General features: G+C 40.2%; 1 protein-coding gene across 2 annotated transcripts in view; it reads left to right on the forward strand.

Moving 5' to 3' along the window:
• Window positions 1–19,448, forward strand: part of arhgap36 (Rho GTPase activating protein 36) — a 78,985-nt gene that overhangs the window by 15,008 nt on the left and 44,529 nt on the right. Inside the window, exon 1 of one of the 2 annotated variants that reach the window (XM_085264043.1) lies at window positions 15,531–15,704. The exons of the other annotated variant lie outside the window; for it this stretch is intronic. The gene's annotated coding sequence lies outside the window, so the exon portion shown is untranslated. Of the gene's footprint in view, window positions 1–15,530; window positions 15,705–19,448 lie in introns of those variants that run through there. 2 annotated transcript variants of the gene reach the window in all.

A 19,448-nucleotide genomic window follows, 5' to 3' on the forward strand; every position in this document is an offset into this window, starting at 1 on the left:
GTCTCAACAGGGGAATAGTAATGAGTGTCTAAACCACCCATCAGATGTAGAAATGTTACAGCCACGTTTCTCAAGTATGATTTTAACTTAGCTCTTAATTTAAAGCAGGTTGGGAGGATTTCCTTCATTTTTCTTCTGAATATATTACAGTTTTGTAGCATTACAGTATATAAAACTGCTGGCAGGTCTTTTTATATTCACCACTAAGATTGAGAATTAATGGACCAAACTACGATTTCACACTTGGGTTTAATAAAATTAATTTTATCTCGTGTTCATCGTCCGATCTGCAATTATTTCATTAGGTCTGAAATGTTGTGGTTTGCTTCAAGTCTAGAGGCCAGCATGTGTTTCTTATGCTGTGTGCTACTTTAAACTGAGAGCTTTACAAGGACATATCTGCAGATTAATGTTTCCTTCATAGATTTCTTTTTTCAATATCTGCTCTTATAAACGTCTGGGTGCGTTGTGAGTTTATTAATTCAGCTAAAAGTAAAAAATCTGATTTTTTTTAAACAAAAAAACGAGTTTGAAAAATAAGATTTTTATTGGATATTTATTGGTGTACATGGAAAACTTTTATTTTTTTTCCTCTTTAGTTATAAGAGCAAATTCAAAAGCAGTACTTTACAAGTACTCCAGGAAAGCTGTTTTGGGGCCCTAACTTAAACAAACAGCAGGTAAAAATGAAAGTAAATTTTTATGAAAATGCAACCTATGCATAAAAAAAGGTATAATAAAACATCTACTGATCAACTGTTTTGTATGGATGAAGGACAAATTATTCCACCGCACCTATCTCCTGCTTCCTAATGTAGACTTTGTTGCTGTATCAGACTAAAAGCAATAAAAAAAACACACAGTTTCAAATAGCGAGCAGGGGATGATTCCTTAATATGGACAAAAACTATAAAGCACTATTCGCACAGGAAGCAGTTTGCAGCAATGTGGCAGTCACTGACCACAGAAACTCAGAGACATTCAGCAAATTTAAATGACAATCAGTGCTGGGAAACATTTTGCCAACTTTAAAAGCAGGTCGTTCATCACTGAGACCACAGCATACAGTTGACTGACATATAAGAGGGTAAATACATTTAGAGGGTTACCTAGTTTGCCAGGAGCCTGAAATGTGTACCGGTGACTAAAAGTGATCCTGGACAGCTGAATCACTTCCTGTGTGGGCGGGACTTAAGTGTGATTGTACAGAAGTCTATAGTGGAAACAAAGCCTTTTATCTCTTTTGTTCCGTGACTACAGTAAACACTTTCCTGATGGGTGTATGCTAATTACATGTGTTACTGAATAAAGCATGATGGTTTATTCAGCGGCCTGAAGCTCTACAACAGGACTTCACTAACCAATGGACAACTTTGGAGAGGATATGTCCATCCTTTATATACAGTCTGTGGTCACAAACACCAAATCTCTGTGTTAAACCCCTTCAGGAAGTCTGTGTTCTATATATCATTTGCTCTATTTTTAGTAACTTTGGGTTGTATATAGTGAATCCTTTACATGCGAAAGTGTGTAAAAGTCCAAAAATATTGCTTTTTGTCGTGTTCTCTTCTTATTTCGCCTTCCTTTTCCTTCCTGTATCACTGCCACAGTAAATAAATTAGTGGATCAAGGTGCTACAACTGAATGCCTCGTATGAAGAACAGAAATGAAACGTTTTGCTGTACGCTGTCATGCTACAGTGCATTTCAACAACGGCAAACGTATGTCATACAGCCTCCAAAAACAGATGGCAGTTACATCATATTTCCTGGGAAAAAAAAGAAAAAGATTCCTGTTTCCTCTGCCCTCTGGGGAGGCCTCACTGCTGTGAGTGAAAGAAGATGTGAAACCATGTTTAACGAGATGAGAACAAACAAGACTGCTGCTGATTAATGGCTCAGCCTGGGTGCTGTACATCGCTGTTTCCATTTTTTCTAACTTAACATGTAAAACAGTCAGGGTCTGTTACATTATGCAAAGCACAGTAGAGGATGTGTGTCCTTGTTTTTTCAGTCTTCTTCAGCATCTTCTTATAATTGTTGGACAAACATGCTTCCAATAATCAGATTTGAAGAGATGGATTCAAATAAAAAAAATAAAAAACAGTGGATACATAATGAGGAATCGCAGACATTTAAATTAGCATGGAGACTTCTGAACATTATCTAATAATAAATGACATTTAACCACAGAATGGCGAATCAGTTGCCTTTGGGTTATAATCTAAAACATATTTAATTCAGTTCAGTTCAATTTCATTTATTTATACAGCGCCAAATCACAACAACAGCCGCCTCAAGGCACTTTATATTGTAAGGTAGACCCTGCAATAATACATACAGAGAAAAAATCCAATAATAATCATATGAGCAAGCACTTTGGCAACAGTGGGAAGGAAAAACTCCCTTTTAACAGGAAGAAACCTCTGGCAGAACCAGGCTCAGGGAGGGGCAGGGCCATCTGCCACAATTGGTTGGGGTGAGGGGACAAAAGCTAAGTCATGGAAAAGAGCCAGAGATTAATAATAAATGCAGAGAGGTCTATTAACACATAGTGAGTGAGAAAAGTGACTGAAGAGGAAAAACTCAATGCATCATGGGAATCCCCCGGCAGCCTACGTCTATTGCAGCATAACTAAGGGAGGATTCAGGGTCACCTGGTCCAGCCCTAACTATATGCTTTAGCAAAAAGGAAAGTTTTAGCCTAATCTTGAAAGTAGAGATAGTGTCTGTCTCCCGAATCCAAACTGGAAGCTGGTTCCACAGAAGAGGGGCCTGAAAACTGAAGGCTCTGCCTCCCATTCTACTTTTAAATACTCTAAGAACAACAAGTAGGCCTGCAGAGCGAGAGCGAAGTGCTCTAATAGGGTGATATGGTACTACAAGGTCATTAAGATAAGATGGGGCCTGCTTATTTAAGACCTTGTATGTGAGGAGCAGGATTTTGAATTTGATTTTAACTATTATCACTTATCAGTTATTGAAGAATCTAAAATATAAAACATGTTTTGACTTATTTCACACTTTTTTGTTTATTACAAAATTCCACATGTGTTCATTCATAGTTTTGATGCTTTTAGTGAGAATGTACAATATAAATAGTCATAAAAATAAAGAAAAAACATTAAATGAGAAGGTGTGTCCAAGCTTTTGACTGGTAGTGTGTATTAACCATGGTTTACTTTAGCACACTGACGATGTTAACATCACCATCGTGTACGTTAGCATGAGATTTTGAGGTTAGCAATTAGTATGAAACACTGCTATACCTGAAAAACACTGGTGTGATGCTCATTAGATGCCTTTCAGTCTAGCTTTATTTATTTATTTTTATTTGATTTAAACCCTTACACAAATAGGATTGTCTAACCACAGAAGCTTACGTCATGGCAGACTTAAATTTAGTACAATTTCCTCCTTCAGCAGGAAGTTATTGATTTCCCGCCGCATACTCGCCAACATGAGCAGCAAATGGAGCAGAACATATGGGAGGGAGGCGGGGGCCTGTCGGACAGCGATGATAGTGTTGATTGTGATGATGGGTGCGGACCCAAATGTCCTGTTTGGAGAAGAAAGAGGTTGCTATCGTACCTCACTTGAGTTTTTTTCTGTTGATGTTGGCATTTCCTGCTCATGTTGGCTGAGCTACTTAATCCAGCAAAAAATAAGGAAACAGGCATTTCCAAGAATGAAGTCAGTATATCAGAAAATAAATATGAAATCAGAACAATTAAAAACAGAATTTAATAATTGAGAAATATGTGAGTTATACTATTTTTAAATCTGTACAAACCCTCTGACTCTATAAGCATGCATTCACAGTCTTAGTAACTGTGGATCTACTGATGATGAAGTGCTCTGTGACGTATCCATGCATGTATGCAAAAGAAAAAAATGCGGGATAAATTACAGGAAAACAGTGATCAGAATTAGAAACTTAATGCCGGTCTGATATCCCAGGATGTGTTTATTAGACAAATAAGCATTTACTCGTTACAGCGTAATGAAAATCAGCACTTTTTAATGGAACAAGCAGGTAAACGGAGAGCTGCAACTGGCTCTTCGGTTCTCATTAAGTCTGTGTTATTTTTTGCTTGTTCATGCATTACATGACTTGGCCAGATGTCCAGTCACGTAGAAGCATGAATAAAGGGATCTGTAGCAGCCACTAATGCACTTAACTTTATAATGAAGAGTGCAACATTAACTAGTGCCCCAGGTGTGTTTCCATCTATGCACAGCTGTACTATAAGTCCGTAAGTGTGTGACCGCAATGACTTTTTTATACTTGTGCACATGAGATATAAGAGTGTGTGGAAAAGGAGAAAGTAATTACTGTGTCCAGTAGGTTGTAAGTCGGTAGTTTTAGAAGTTTTGTCCTTTGTGTTCTTTGTAACTATTATAGTTACATCACATTTAATGATGCTACCTTACCTTGAACTTCAGTTCCTCAAGTCTAAATTTTATTGTCTTTCCTACGTAATGCAGCTGTGATGAATATTTTTGTTGAAATGTCTGAGTCCTTACTGATGAAGCACTTAAACAGCTTTCGTGTCATTGTTTTTGTTGAGTCACTCTCTCACCAGTTATATCTGTGTATCTTCAACAATTCTGCAGGCAGTTTGTAACAAAACAAAAGGAAACATGAGAGAGAGTCACTGCTGGATCTGTCATCTATCAGGCAACGAAGATGTGCCGTGTTTATCATAAGCCAAAACAAACAGTTGGGTCTATAATTTGTTGGAAAAAGTAAAATTAAATCAAGTGCTGAATTATAGCTTAATTTGAGCTTTATCTTGTAGGAAAGTCATTAGGAGTTACATTTATTTTTCTTGTGGTGGGGCGTGGTCTGCGGTGCTGCTGCAGGGGAGGTGGATGCACCTGAGCGGCATCCACAATCACCCCTAGCCAGCTTAAAGTCTGTACTGGGTCCTGAGTTTCTGTTGTTGTTGATGATGTGTTCGGCTGCGAGCTGCTGCTGTGTGAGATACAGAAACTGTAATGATAAAGTTTATGCTGAAAAGCATGAAAACGTGGTGCGGTCTGCCATGGATTTTTTGCAGTATGCCTGGCAGGTCCCTGCACCCATCCTGGCTCCCCGGAGGAGGGCTGCAGAGCAACCTCCGTGTCCACCACCAGCTCACGCACCTGCCCAGCTGGATACAGAGGTCGAGGCGCCAGAGGGACCTGCTGCACAGCCCGTGGACAGCGGGCGGCAGAGTCCAGACGGATGGCTCGGGGCGTGGTCTGCAGTGCCGCTGCAGGGGAATTGGGTGCACCTGAGTAGCATCTGCAATCATGCCATGCCGGCTTAAAGTCTGTACTAGGTCCTGAGTGTCTGTTGTTGTTGCTGATGTGTTCGGCTGCAAGCTGCAAAGTTGCAGCCGTGTATAAGATACAGCAACTGTAACGATAAAGTCAATGCCATAACAATGCCTCTACCATGTTTGACAGATGATGTGATATGCTTCAGGTCATGATTTCTCTGCCTCTCCTTCCCATCATTCTGGTACGAGTTCATTTTGGGTTCATTTGTCCAGTGACTCTTTTGTTATTTACTTTTTCTAGAAAGTTTAATCTGACCTTCTTGTTTCTGAGTGTAACTAGTGGTTTACATCTTGTTGTAAAGCTTCTTTATATCCATTTATGAAGGCTTCTCTTCATTTTAGACCTTGACCACGATATGCCTCCTGGGTGTTCTTGACTTGGTTAGATCCTGGATTACTGATCTGGCCACTCCTGAAGTTTTTGCTCTCTCTGATGATGACCTCCTGAATTTGTACTGACTTCTCTTTGGTCTTCATGTTTAAAGTTATAGTGAAAAGCTATAAAATACAAATTCAGCACTTGACATTTCAGTTCTTTGCTTTGAAATCGACTGTGGTGTTGGTGTACAGAGGCAAAACTACAAAAGCTGAGTCATTGTCCAAGAAATCGTGGACCTAACTGTAATAAAGTTCCCTGGAGCCATCATATCATAGGAGAGTCGGTCACAACTGCTGCCTGCTACGTTTTTTATACTTTCACTGCAATGAAACAAAAATTATATTTTTGAAGAATAAATAAATGCCCATTAAAAAAATGTCTGCAGATTTTAAAGCCAGTTCTTTCATTGTAAAAAGAGCGAAGCCCTCATCATATCAGCAGTGAATGCCAACCTTCCTCTGTTTCTTATCTGTTGATCTTTATTTTAACACGTCTGGACTAGAATCGGTGCTCAGAGTTTTAAACCAGCTGCGCTGAGTAATACAGATTTAGGTAGATTAAAACTATTTTCAGATTTGGTATTTTGATATTCAGGGCAGTTAAACATGCATATCAGTGTTTATTTTCTGGCTCAGGAATACGTGAGAAAAGGCTCAGAAGAACTTTTCATTCCTGAAACTATTTTAGGATGACTGGAAAACAAAGAATGATTACTGAAGCATTTACGATGTGGGTTTGTGGTCCTTCTGTGCGTCTATGTGCTGTTTCAAAGCACAGACTCTTATTTTGTTGTACATAGTATAGTCCGTAGGGGGCAGTGTTGTCAACAAAGTTCACCATCTATCTGGCTTCAGTCGTGTGCATGTGTGTTTGTGTGTGTGTGCGTTGCCAGTTGACCGTTGACCATCCATCCTGTTTTGAAGCAGACAGTTGGAGTCAGCACACAAGCTTGAGGCTGTGAGATGTGCAAACATGCAATCCCACTCATGATGTTTGACCTGGAAATGTATGGCAGCGCTACAGGAAGTTAGAGGGATTAAAGATGATGTGGAGAAACCGGAAGAAGAGACAGAAAACAAGCTGACCAGTGTAAGATATCCATGAGCTCACTGGAACAAAGGATGGGTCAGCTGTAAAGGTCGAGATGATTCCTACAGCAATAAGCATATTTATGCATTACGCAACAGAAAGGTGACGATTCCCAGTGTTTTTAGAAGCTTTCCTTTGAGACATTTTCCACTTGGTGCTCCAGAAGTAGCAAAATATCCACTTCACTGACTTTCAGTGAGATGTTTCTCCACTTGTCTCTCACACGCACAGTGTCGTTTAGTTTTTCTCTTGTCTCTGAAGTAGAAGTTTTGTGTGGAACAAATGGAATCTAGATTGGTCACCAGCGCGGAGTTGGTGGAATAGACGTAAAATATGAAACATTGTGTTGACTTCTTAATATGTTGTGTAGGATCATTTTATTCTGAAAAGAATATTAATCATAAATCAAAAGACATGAACCGGTGAGCAGTCATTAGTACATTTTATTTACACACAGCCCTAAATTTCCAATTTCCCTCGGGATGAATAAAATATCAATCAATCAATCAATCAATCAAATGCCACTCTGTGCTCCAATCCACCACATTCAAAAACAAGGTTTCATGCATAGAAAAAAGAAAGTCCTGTCTAAGTTCAGATGATTTGCTATATTTTTGGCATTTAAAATCATTAATGATTGTGCATGTTTTATTCTCAGGTGTCCTCCTGGATACAAACAAACAATTTGGCTTATTGGAATTTCTTTCGTGATTATTTTTTGGAACCCATTTTCTCAAAATGTTTTAATTCTTCTCCCAAACACAATAAAAGAGTGTTCCTTTTGATTTTAAGATTGCTGATAGTGTAAAACCCGCTATAGTAGTCAATCATACCCTCTGCAACAACTGATAAGTGAGTTTGCTACCCATAAAGTGGGATTGTTGGCCAGTCTCTGCACAAAACATATATTATTAACCAACTCCCCCTTAATGACACCTCTCTAATTCAGTTTACAGAACTCAGCACTGTCTTCATTAGAGTAAAAAAGCAAAAGCCCAGCATAGAGCGGCTCAGTGAATGTGGTCTGGACTGTGTGGAGGAGGGTCATGGTGTCAGAGACGCTGTAGAAGGACAGAACACCTGCTCTGTGATTCATGTACACTCCTATCCTGGAGGACGGAGGGCCACAGACGTCAGTGCAGACTTTGTTGTACCAGAATATGTAACTGTTTGTGTAACAACGCAGTGACCAAGATTTGTCATTGAATCCAAATATACGTTGCTCTGAGTCACCTGCTCTGCTGATACTCTTGTATGCAACTGCTACCCCGACTCCTCTCCCTCTCCACTCCACCTCCCAGTAACAACGTCCAGTCAGACTCTGTTTGCTCAGCACCTGTTTATATTCAGTAAATCTGCCTGGGTTGTTAGCGTAAGACTGATGTTGCAGCATTAGTGTTGCCTTTCTGTTCCCTGCAGATAATAACAGCCATGTGTTTGCCGTGCTTGGATCCAGTGTGATTTCACGTGAATATTTTAAGAAATCTGCTCTGGTCTTTGGTATAAAAGCACCCACTGTCCATGTCTCGCACAGGATGTCCTGCAGTTTATCTCTGGTCTCTGACACAGCTGCTTTCAGCTCCTCAAAGTACATCTGAGGATAAATATTGATGCTGGATGAGTGTGTAGACTCACTGAGTGCTGACAGTGAGGGGTAGTTGTGCAGAAACTGCTCGTGGTCCTCTGTGTGTGAGAGCTGCTCCAGCTCCTCATCCATCCTCTTCAGCTCAGTGATCTCCTGCTCCAGCTTCTCCTGAGTCTCTCTGACTAGACCCAGTTCAGATTCCTGCTGGCATCTGATTTGCTGCTTCACATCATTGCGTCTTTTCTTGATGAACCGGATGAGCTCTGTCAAAATCTTTTGACTGTACTCCACTGTTTTGTCAGCAGAGCCATTGATGACCTCCACCTCTTGTTGAAGTAGCTTCACATCTTTCTCTCGATCTTGGATTGTCTCCTGGATTTTTAGTCGCCTAAGCTCAATGTCCTTTTGCTTCTGCTTTTGGTAGTTCTTGGAGTCCAGTCTGCTTCAGCTCCTCCACTAGATCTGTTAACATGATGTTTTTCTCCAGGAGAGGTCTGGGTGTGAAGGTTTTCCTGCAGTAGCTGTGTCCACAGGGAATAGCTACCGGATCCTTCAGTAAATCTATACAAATTGAACAAGAGAATTTCTCTGAAAAAAAATGATATCCATGTGCCATTTCTCCTCTCAGCAGCAACAAACGTTTAGCTGCATTCAGACTCTACTTTGTGTTACCTGGAGAAAAAGGCGTAGTTTGGATCTTGGCAACATTTATTATAGTTTGATTTTTTTTCCATGATAGCTGCCCTACCATTAAACCATAAAAAGTTAAGCTTTGATCATGTGGGACCACTGACGTGCAGCTGATGACACACTTACTCATTTGAAGTGTGACTCAACTAAAATAAGCTACCAGCAGCATAACAGTGCAATAGCAGTGAGACAGCACTATTTACAGTGATAGCATACGACAAATGTAAGCACAAAAGCAAAACCAGTAAAAAGTATAACATCACTACTTCACACTTTATTTTAACAGTGACTAAGGTAACTTATCCTTTGTGTGTCGTATATGTTTTAGGTATTATATGTTATAAATTATGTGTTGTATATTGGATTGAGCGTTTTAATGTAACCATATAAGTAATTTTCATTCACCGCAATCTTGTTGCGTTTGAAATAGTTGCTTCAAAGACCAGGACCAAGTCTGCAGTCAGCTGTTGTCTTCAAAGTGACTTTGGTCGACTGGAGGTTGAGAGCGGTGCATGCTCAATCTCTAAATAACTGGATTCAGTTGTTACATTTCAAGAAAAAAATAATATTAAGAACAGCATGAAAAAACACTCCATGAAAATGATAAAGGGCTAAGTCTGGATCATTTTTTTCTTACATCAACCTTAACAGACTCCAGGGGCACTCCTACACGTCTTGGTAGGGAGGTTTGAAGTTTTTTTGGCAGCTTCAAAGCAAAACACACTGGCCACAAGAACATTCAAGAACGGTTTATCAGGTTAAACTTCACAATGTTTTAATTTTATTACTGTTTGTGCGGTTCTATGTTCCTTTGCTTTTGTTTAGTCTTCACCCTTGTGCTATGACTCTGCAGTTTGCTTGTAATACTTTGACATCCTTATCTCATGTTTTTGTCCGCCCTCACAAAGTAATAAGGCTCATTAAATCTGACCTCTTGCCACTGTTGACCTTTAGGGGTCAGAAGTGTCAAGTGGTTTAGCTGCTGTTACTTGGGCCTCACAAATGGGAGTCCCGGTGGTCATTTTCCACACGTGTTTTCACACGGCTGTTCGCACACTGGCCTCTTCACAGCTATTAGGAGGCATCTGGACAGCGTGATGGAATCTTCTTGCAGGATTAAGTCAATTTATTGGTTATCATAGCATTTAATACCTACCTTTTGAACTTTAGGTGCTGATAATTTGAGTACAGATTAACCTATAATAGAGCGAATAATGTAGCCAGATGCTTCCTTTTTTGCTCTTGCTCTTAAAACAAGACTTATGTTTAGTGGAAGGTCAGTAAAAATATTTGGTTAAAGGAGTAGAGATGGTAACTGATAATGCCTACAAGTTCTGCATCTCTGAGAAGTATCCAAGCATTTTGTTGTCGACTCCTTATTACAAGCCCCAACTCGAATGTTGTGGTTCAGTTGCTACTTGCCCAGCACTGCCTGGTACATCATCCGTGTCATATAAAAGTTGTGTTCCCAGACAGCAAAACTGTATTCTTAGGAATGTTTAAACGTCAAATATGTTTCTGGTGAGTATAAATTTCCAGGTGGATGAGTCATGCCTTATACCTGGAAATAAGGGAGAAGCTTCTACATCAGGTTAAGGAAGTACGGTTAGAGAAGTAACCTTTAGTCAAGTAAATGGAAGAAAGTATAATTCAGTAGCATTTCAGCAGCGTTTATTTACTTTCAATATGAACCAGAGAGCTCTTCAGTAATAAAATGATTATAAAGTAAATGCTAAGTGCTTCATTAAAAATAGAAGTCTAGTTTGAGGGGTTTTTGTCCATAAAATATACTTCACAAGTAAACAGTCTCAACAAAAATAACAACAGGTTTAACCCCTCTGTTCTTTGACCTACGTCTTTGGACACTTGATTGGCTGAGTGGCATCAGGGATGATAGGTTACAATGCATTTTGATCTATGTACCTCCAGTGACTACTGCAAAAGACAAAGAAGAAAGCTGTGCACATTAAAATAACTGTAAATAATAGAAAAAAACCTGTGCAGAGTGAAAAAAATTCCATTAAAATCTAATCGGTCTAGATCCGTGTTGAACAGCATGTCCCTCCAGCTGTTGGTGAGCTAGGTTCTATGTAACTAACACATGGCTAGTAAGTCCTCCGTTTATGAACTTGGATTTTGAAACCTTGAGTTTAGTGTTGTTGGCCAAATTAGTATGACACTGGAGGGCAAGCTTTTTGTTTGTTTTTCTTATTTTAAATTAAATGCTGGGAATTTCTTGTTTGTTACTTATTTAACTTCACAGGGTGACATTAGCTTTTTTTTGACACTGCTATGTTAGCTATTTTGAGGCAGAAATTAGCATAGTTGGCTGGGAGTGGTAAGTGGTAAGATATCAGTAAATCCTTTGAAACCGGTCGGAGTTGGCACGCTCCGTTTTGCATAACTATTTTTAAATCCCTGTAGAACTGGAACCACGTAAGCTAGCGCAATGATTTTTTTTGCATATGAAACCGGAGGAGTTGTACTTACATCTTATGCCATCAGTTTGCCCTAGGTCATGGTTTCCTTCCACATATAGCTTTGCAAAAATTGCATAAAAAGCACTTGCAGCAACAAAAACATAATATTCCAGAAACACGCTTTGCCGATCCAATCAGCTGTTCAAAACACTTCCTACATTGGAATAGACGTCAGCGCGAACTATCGCATGTCCGCCATTACCTGCCCGAAACCAGAAGTGACGTCATTTCCCCTGAAAATGTAGATTTTTACCTTCGGGGCCTTAAAAGCCTGTAGTGGTATTTTTAAAAGTCATGTTTGACTGTATGCTTTTCTGTATCGTTTCTGGGATGCTTAGAACTCATATTGCACTGCTGGAAATGGTTTATTTTGATGCATATGCTGTTTTTTTGCAAATTTGCATTATAATATTTATTTTGTTGAACGGTGCACGGTGGCACGGTGGTTAGCACTGTTGCCACATAGCAAGAAGGTCCTGAGTTCAATTCCACCATCAGGCCGGGGTCTTTCTGTGTGGAGTTTGCATGGTCTCCCCGTGTTTGCGTGGGTTCCCTCCGGGTACTCCGGCTTCCTCCCACCGTCCAAACACATGCAGCTTGTGGGGATAGGTTAACTGGATAATCCAAATTGCCACTAGGTGTGAATGTGAGTGCGAATGGTTGTCTGTCCCTGTGTGTTAGCCCTGCGACAGACTGGCGACCTGTCCAGGGTGTACCCCGCCTCTCGCCCTATGACAGCTGGGATAGGCTCCAGCGCCCCCTGCGACCCTGAAAAGGATAAGCGATTGGATGGATGGATATTTATTTTCGTTTTTCCTGCAGTATATAAAAATTGGTGTATCTCAAAAATAAAACTATGAAGACACTCAAAATAAATTTCCTGTTGTTGGAAACTATTTTGTGCAACTTTTATGTATTTACAGTTTTGAGGGATAAGCCTCTTAAATTTCTCTAACTAGAAATATATGGAAAAAAATCAAAAACGATTTTCAATTTTTTTGTACTTAATTGCACTTTTTTGCAATTTATGTAGTTACTATGGAATTAAAATTTGGGCTATAACGGTTGTATTAATGTATAGCAACTTGAAATGCTCCCCAAAATGGCACTACAGCATGTAAAAGTATAAAGATTGTGGCTCAAGAGTTGGCAGTTCGTCTTGTGATCGGAAGGTTGCCGGTTCGAGCCCCGGCTCGGACAGTCTCGGTCGTTGTGTCCTTGGGCAAGACACTTCACCTACTGGTGCTGGCCAGAGGGGCCGATGGCGCGATATGGCAGCCTCGCTTCTGTCAGTCTGCCCCAGGGCAGCTGTGGCTGCAACTGTAGCTTGCCTCCACCAGTGTGTGAATGTGAGAGTGAAGGAATAGTAGAATTGTAAAGTGCTTTGAGGGTCTCAAAAAGCACTTTATAAATGCAATCCATTATTATTATTATTATAAGCTCTGGTGGACTTGGTTCTATGGTAGGTCTTAAAAGGTCAAATCAAATCACTTTTATTGTCACATCACATGTGCAGGTACATTGGTACAGCACAGCACACAGAGTTAAAGCTAGTAATTGTGGTTCACGAGCTGTATTCATAAATTGTATATACCGTAACTGGAACTGTATTAAAATGCTCTAGAAAGTACAAACCCGGTTAAGAAGTCAAGCTCAGTGAGTTAATATTAGCTGTCGTGAACCCTAACAGACAGCTAGCACCTTAGGGACCAGTTAGCGACCACATGGCAGCCACAAGTAACAAGAGGAAGTTTGACTATTCCCTGAATGGTTGTGAGTGGCATCTGGAGTTTTTTTGTAGACAATTAATATGGTTAGTACGTGGCTGTGAACAGATATTCTGTCATGATCCTGGGTCTGCTGACCCAGCGTTTTGTGTTTAGTTTATGTAGCCTTCAGGTTTCCTAAGTTTATCATTATCATGCCTAGGTGTTACTAGTTATTTTCCCCTCGTGTTTCCACTATGTTAAGTCTCCCCTGCTTTCATGTATTTTATGTCTGTGGCGTATGTTGTCAGTCCAGGTTGTCATGTTTATATCTCACTGTTTCCTGTCTTATTGTGAAGAGGTCTGGTTTGTCTGTGTTCATCGTGTTCAGTTTTACTCTCCCATTGTCACGTCGTTATGTTCATGTGTGTCAGCTGGTTCCCCATGTGTTGCCACTTCCCTCATTATCCTCCTGTGTCCATTTAGTCTGTGTGCTCTCAGCCATTCTTTGTCAGGTCGTCTGCTCATCCATGTCTCATCTCCAGGTACCCATGTCAGTTCACTATGGTTAAGGTTTTTCATGTTTTGTTATTAGTTCACCCAGTTTAGGTTATTGTTTAGTTTTCAACGATGCCCTATTATTTTGTACCCTCATTACTAGTCTCATTAAACGGCTTGTTTTGTTAATCCACACCACGTTTCAGTCTGCGCTTGAGTCCTCCTCTGCAACACATACGGCCTGCCCCAGCCAGACCGTGACATATTCACTGAATGTCTACAACTTGTACACAGACTAATATTACCGGAGCCTGTCAGGAATTCTCTCTTTTCAGTCTTTCGACTAAGAAACTTTATTTTATTAGTAGAACACTCTTCTTGAACACATGGTTTGTTGTGTTTGGAAACACAGTGAAATCTCTGTAAGAACTCCCTCTAACCAACGTCATGGTAACGCCTGCAACATTGGTTCAGCTTTGTTGCTATTTTTCAACCATGACTAGAAGTTGAGAAATTAGTGCCAGCCACTGGTTATTCAACATCAAAATGTTTGGTGCCTCCTGTGCTGTTGGCCAACAGGCTGCTGGTAGAAACTGAGCTACTGCTGGGTACAGTAAGAGAGAAGGAATGGCAGGAGGGTGGAGGTGACAGAGAGGTCTTTAGATGCAGGGACTATGGCTGGTAGAGGGACAGAGCGGGTGCAATAATAATGGAGAGAAGATGGAGCTGCTAGACAAGAGGGAAAAAGGAAGACCACTATCCTTGAAACATGGTAACTATTATTCCCTGGATTTGGCTTTACTGGGTCAGAACTGGTTCTCGGGCAGCTTTTAATATCCGCTCACACTTGAGTAGATATACTATGCTGTAGTATCCTTCCTCTGGTCGACTACTCCTTTTCTATTTTTCTTCTGAGCTCCACTGTCCTGTCTGTCCTTTTTATAGAGCTTTTATCCTGTCGTTTTAATCCTCCTCCTACTCAGTCCCTCCCTCCCTCCATTTACTTACTTCCCTCCTTCAGGCGCTTCTTCTCTTTCTACCTCGGCCCTCCTTTCTACCTCCTTTCCTCAAGTCATCCTCTAAAACCTCGCCTCTTTTTACCCACTTCCATCAGCTTACCACCTCCTTATTTTTTTCCCTTCTTCTCTTTATGTAACTATTTCTTCTTATCTGCCTCCTTTCCTGTCTCCTGAATTAACACTCTCTCGCCTTTTTCTACGACCGGTCACTTGTATCTCATACGCCGTTTTTCATCACTTCTGTTTTTCTTTCTTATATCTCAGTTTAACTTGTCTGACTTCTAATTTCCCGCATATATCTTGTCCTCTTTCCTGTGTCCCTATCTCATTTTCATCTCCTTTTTAGACCCTTCACACTTTCCCTTTTGTCCTCTGCATTTTGTTTCCTTCATTCTTCTTCTAACCTTATACTGCTTTTCTACTTATTCTCTCCTGTGGTCTCCTTAGCCTCTTCCCCATTTACCCCTCCCGCACCTTCCTCCCGCCCTTATCTTTGCTCATTTTCTAACTACTTGTTTCCTATTATGCCCCATCTTTCTTTCCATTTCCTCTCCTTACTTATTCCGTGACACTTCTTCATCTTCCCTACCTCTTTCCATCACCTCTTCCTCACCCATATTGCTCCTTTTTTGTTTCCTCCTCTGTCTTGTGTTTATGTTTTCAGTTCCTGAAAGTCAAGTCAGCATGCGCCACTCCTCCTGCTGCTCTCGTAATCACACTCATTCTCAGCCCTCCCCATTCCCCAGTGCCCTCCTCTCTCTCACACTGTGTATATCCCATTCGGCCACTTTCCGCATTAACTCCTAGTCGTCAGTTTCATTCAGCTCAGAGCTGATATGCGGCTGTTTCTCTGATCAAAGTCTGTATACAAGGAGGCTCAGAAATCTGGAGGACCACCTGTTGCATTTTGATTGAAAGACGCCCCAATACAGGTACAGACTTTGTGTTTGTTTGAGGGTTGAAGCAAGTGTACTTTGCCATCTGCTGCTTTACCTGTCTGTTGTGATTTTCAGTGCTTCTGTTACCTGTCAGAGACCTGAGTGATGATGCACGTCTTTTCTTAATGACTTTCTCTAAATTTATCATTTTATTCGCATCATTTTGAGACCATGGCAGTGTGCTTATGTAAAGACAAAATCTCAAGTATTAGGATGTTTCGTTACACCTAAAACGTCTCCTGTGCTTCCCCGGAAAAGTCTGATATTATGCCTAAAATAAAACTCTCATGTTTCCTAAACAGTTTGTAGAAACAGCAAATGTGGTGGGAGCTCCATTAGCTATAATTAGGTGGGAACATTATTTTGTAAACACCATTAATTCAGTCATTTGAAAATTGTAAATAAGCTTATTTAATTAATCACCTCAAATTAGGTCACGCTTTGGGGGAAAGGAAAACCGTGAAATAACCTGGCACTCCTGAGAAACACAAGGAAAAATACAACCTTTTTTTTTTCTTCAAATGTAGTCAGTTAAAATGTGACTTTAAAAAAAATATTTATACTGCAAATAACACCATATATGTCCATGCATAATGCATAAGCAAAGTTTCAGCATCATCCTATGAATCCACTTCTATTTGTATTCATCTGCTGGCTAAGCTTTGAGTTTCAGACAGCAAGGAGTCTGTGTGAGCCCCTTAAAATCCCCGAGTTTTTCTGTGCTTTTATAACTCGAGTTGTGGGGACATAAAAGTGATAACAAGCTCAGTCTGTGGGGACCTGTCTTTATTGTTGGGGACATAAAGCATGCAAAATGTAACATTTTAGAGTGAAGAACAGAGTGTAATGTCTTCTGTAGGGATAAAAACATATTATCCGTGGTTGTATACTTGCATTACTCATACAGTGGGGACATACAGATTTATGTGACCACTTAGTGAGGACTCGACTACTTTTGGTGATGAAAAGCGCATCCTTATAATCTACAACATTTCACATTACGTGACAGGATGAAGACTAGAGTGTAATCGCTTCTAAATTGTGTGTGTGTGTGTGTGTGTGTACTTGTTTTTTTCATATTGTGGGGACAAATGTATTTACACAGCTGCTTACTGGGGACTTGACTTACCTTTGCAGATGAAAAGCACATTTATGATGTAAAAAATTAGACATTTCAGGATGAAGACTAGAGTGTAGTTTAGTCTTTTGTGTGTCTGTGTGTGTGTGTGTGGCAACATGCCAGTTCAGTCAGGACTGACACAATACCACTGCTGTGACGACGCAGGATCCGTCTTTGTGGCTCGGCCGTCAGTCTTTAGCACTGCCAAGGGGCCTATTAGCTCTGCCTGTCTGTTTATGCGTGTGTCTGTGTATGTTTGCACATGTGTGTGTGTGTGTGTGTGTCTCTTCCTGTCAGTGAGCAAGCAAGTATCTTTGCATACTAATGCATGTTAAGCTCACTCTGTGAGGTAGTTTTTGACAACATCCTAATTAGACCAGCCACCGTTCCTTATTTATTCTAAGAAAAACAAGACGTGGAGCTGCATAATGTGAACATAATGTTCCTTCATTAGAAAGGATCAAGGAACCACAGAAGGTACTGCACGTATTAGTTGCATGTGTGTGTGTTTAACATATTGAAAGGAAGGGAGGAAATAAAAAAGTCATTTGTGTTATCACGAACTGTTTCATTCTTTCAAACGAGATAGTGTTTTTGAACAAGCTGGAAATCTGCTTTACCATGTCACTTTGTCTAGGATTTTGGTATTTTAATTAATAAATACAGTACATTATTTTGTGGACCAGCTTTATCCACTTGTCCCTTGTGGCACTTACTTCATAAACCTCCATATAACAGTATTAGGACGGAAAGGGTCAGTTTATATATTAGACCTATTTATAACTTAAGCTTTACAGAGAGCCTACGGGATTCTTATTGTCCCTCACCAGTGAAGCGGCAAAGCCATTATTGCAGCACGAACAGATAAAATGCTGTGTTTAGTACAGAACTGGGCATCCAAAGAACATGTTCTGTACACTCTTTTCTTGTGGATGTTTTAAATTTGAAGAAGGAAGCTGTATTCGATTCTACATTTTCAAACAGCCGTGAAGGAGAGTGAAATTAGTAATATAGCTTTTGCTATTATAGAGAACTTTGTGTGTTCAACCAGCCACACGCAATTCGCATACATCCATACCTGTCAGTTTGTAATGGTATTTGATATGTATATGCAGTGGATTGAATGGCTGTTATTAGTTGTTAGTGCCATACATATCTCCACAGGACGCTGAATGGATGTATAGCATGTGTTGTTTCCCAGTTAAATACAGTCAAACTCAACTGTGACCAATGAGTTTCATCCTCATCTTTTTGACTTAACATTTTCTTTATGATATGCTCTAAAGTTTTGCTTTTTGATGCTGTGGTTTATCAAATGTACTCGGTTGGGGGATTGCAAAACGCACCCTTGGGTTTAAATTTACCCTTTTGAAATGTAAGGAACTTCATAGTTTTTATAATGTTGCAAGATTACATTTGCCAGGACATTTAACAACAGAGATCTTACGTGGATGTCTTTGCATGACCACCAGATGTCTCCTACATAAATCTCTCCGGTGCTAATACACCTTCTCAAAACTGGGTCCAGCTCAGTTTCCTTTCTACTCCCTCCTAGACCTGTCCGGGAGGTTTGTCAGTTTCCATGGTCATTTAAAACTTGTATATCCATAAAGGCACAGTATGAACTAAATGGTGTCAGGCTTGCTCAGGGCCCCTCCACAAGATATATCCCTGATTTAGAGAAAAATACTGTAATAGCATTATACTAAGAGGTTCCCAGGGTGCACTTACACTAAGCTTGGTTGCCTTGTACTGTGCCTGAGAATACCTGTAGCCCCTCTACAGTTCACCTTTTTTCATACTGAGCTTAAGTATGTGGTATCAGCTACAGCTTTAGGTTTTCTCAGACAGGTTTAATTTGTAAGATGAAGACCCCACAATAATACAACTGAACCAGGTCTGAGAAATGTACCCAGTAATACCATAGATCAATCACACAGGACAACAGGGGGAGGTCAAGCACACTCAATTAAATTAAATTTTTACTTATATAATGCCAAATCACAAGAGCAGTCGCCTCAAGGCGCTTTATATTGTAAGGTAGACCCTACAATAGTACATACAGAGAAAAACCCAACAATCGTATGACCCCCTATGAGCAAGCACTTTGGCGACAGTGGGAAGGAAAAACTCCCTTTTAACAGGAAGAAACCTCCGACAGAACCAGGCTCAGGGAGGGGCGGCCATCTGCTGCGACCGGTTGGGGTGAGAGCACTCATGCACAGTATGGATCATCTGGTTTAAGTACACCCTTGTTTAGAATCTATAGTTGAAGAAGAACGAGAAAAATCTTTTTTTCATATGTACCAAATGTTTTTACCTGATTGCTCATGCGTCTTTGCTTTTGTGTCGCTTAATCAAAATTATGAATTGTCTGATAAAATACATATTTTCTCAACCTTGGCAGTATAAGCATCAGGATATTATGCAAAATACACAAAAAGAAAAACTGTGTTACACAGGGTCATCATTAAAGAGAGCATATACATAAAGACTGGGGCACTTTACATGAATAGAATAGGATCTTGTGTCAATTATTTCCTTTTATGTACTCTGTAAGGAAAAATATTAATGTTGCTCCACAAGGGGGTCTTTAAGGAATCATTGACCACCCTGAA

The sequence above is a fragment of the Mchenga conophoros genome, linkage group LG3 (genome assembly GCF_057382185.1).
Source record: "Mchenga conophoros isolate Kocher_MC1m ecotype Shallow Benthic linkage group LG3, M_conophoros_male_GT1.1, whole genome shotgun sequence".
NCBI classification, from domain to species: Eukaryota; Metazoa; Chordata; class Actinopteri; order Cichliformes; family Cichlidae; genus Mchenga; species Mchenga conophoros.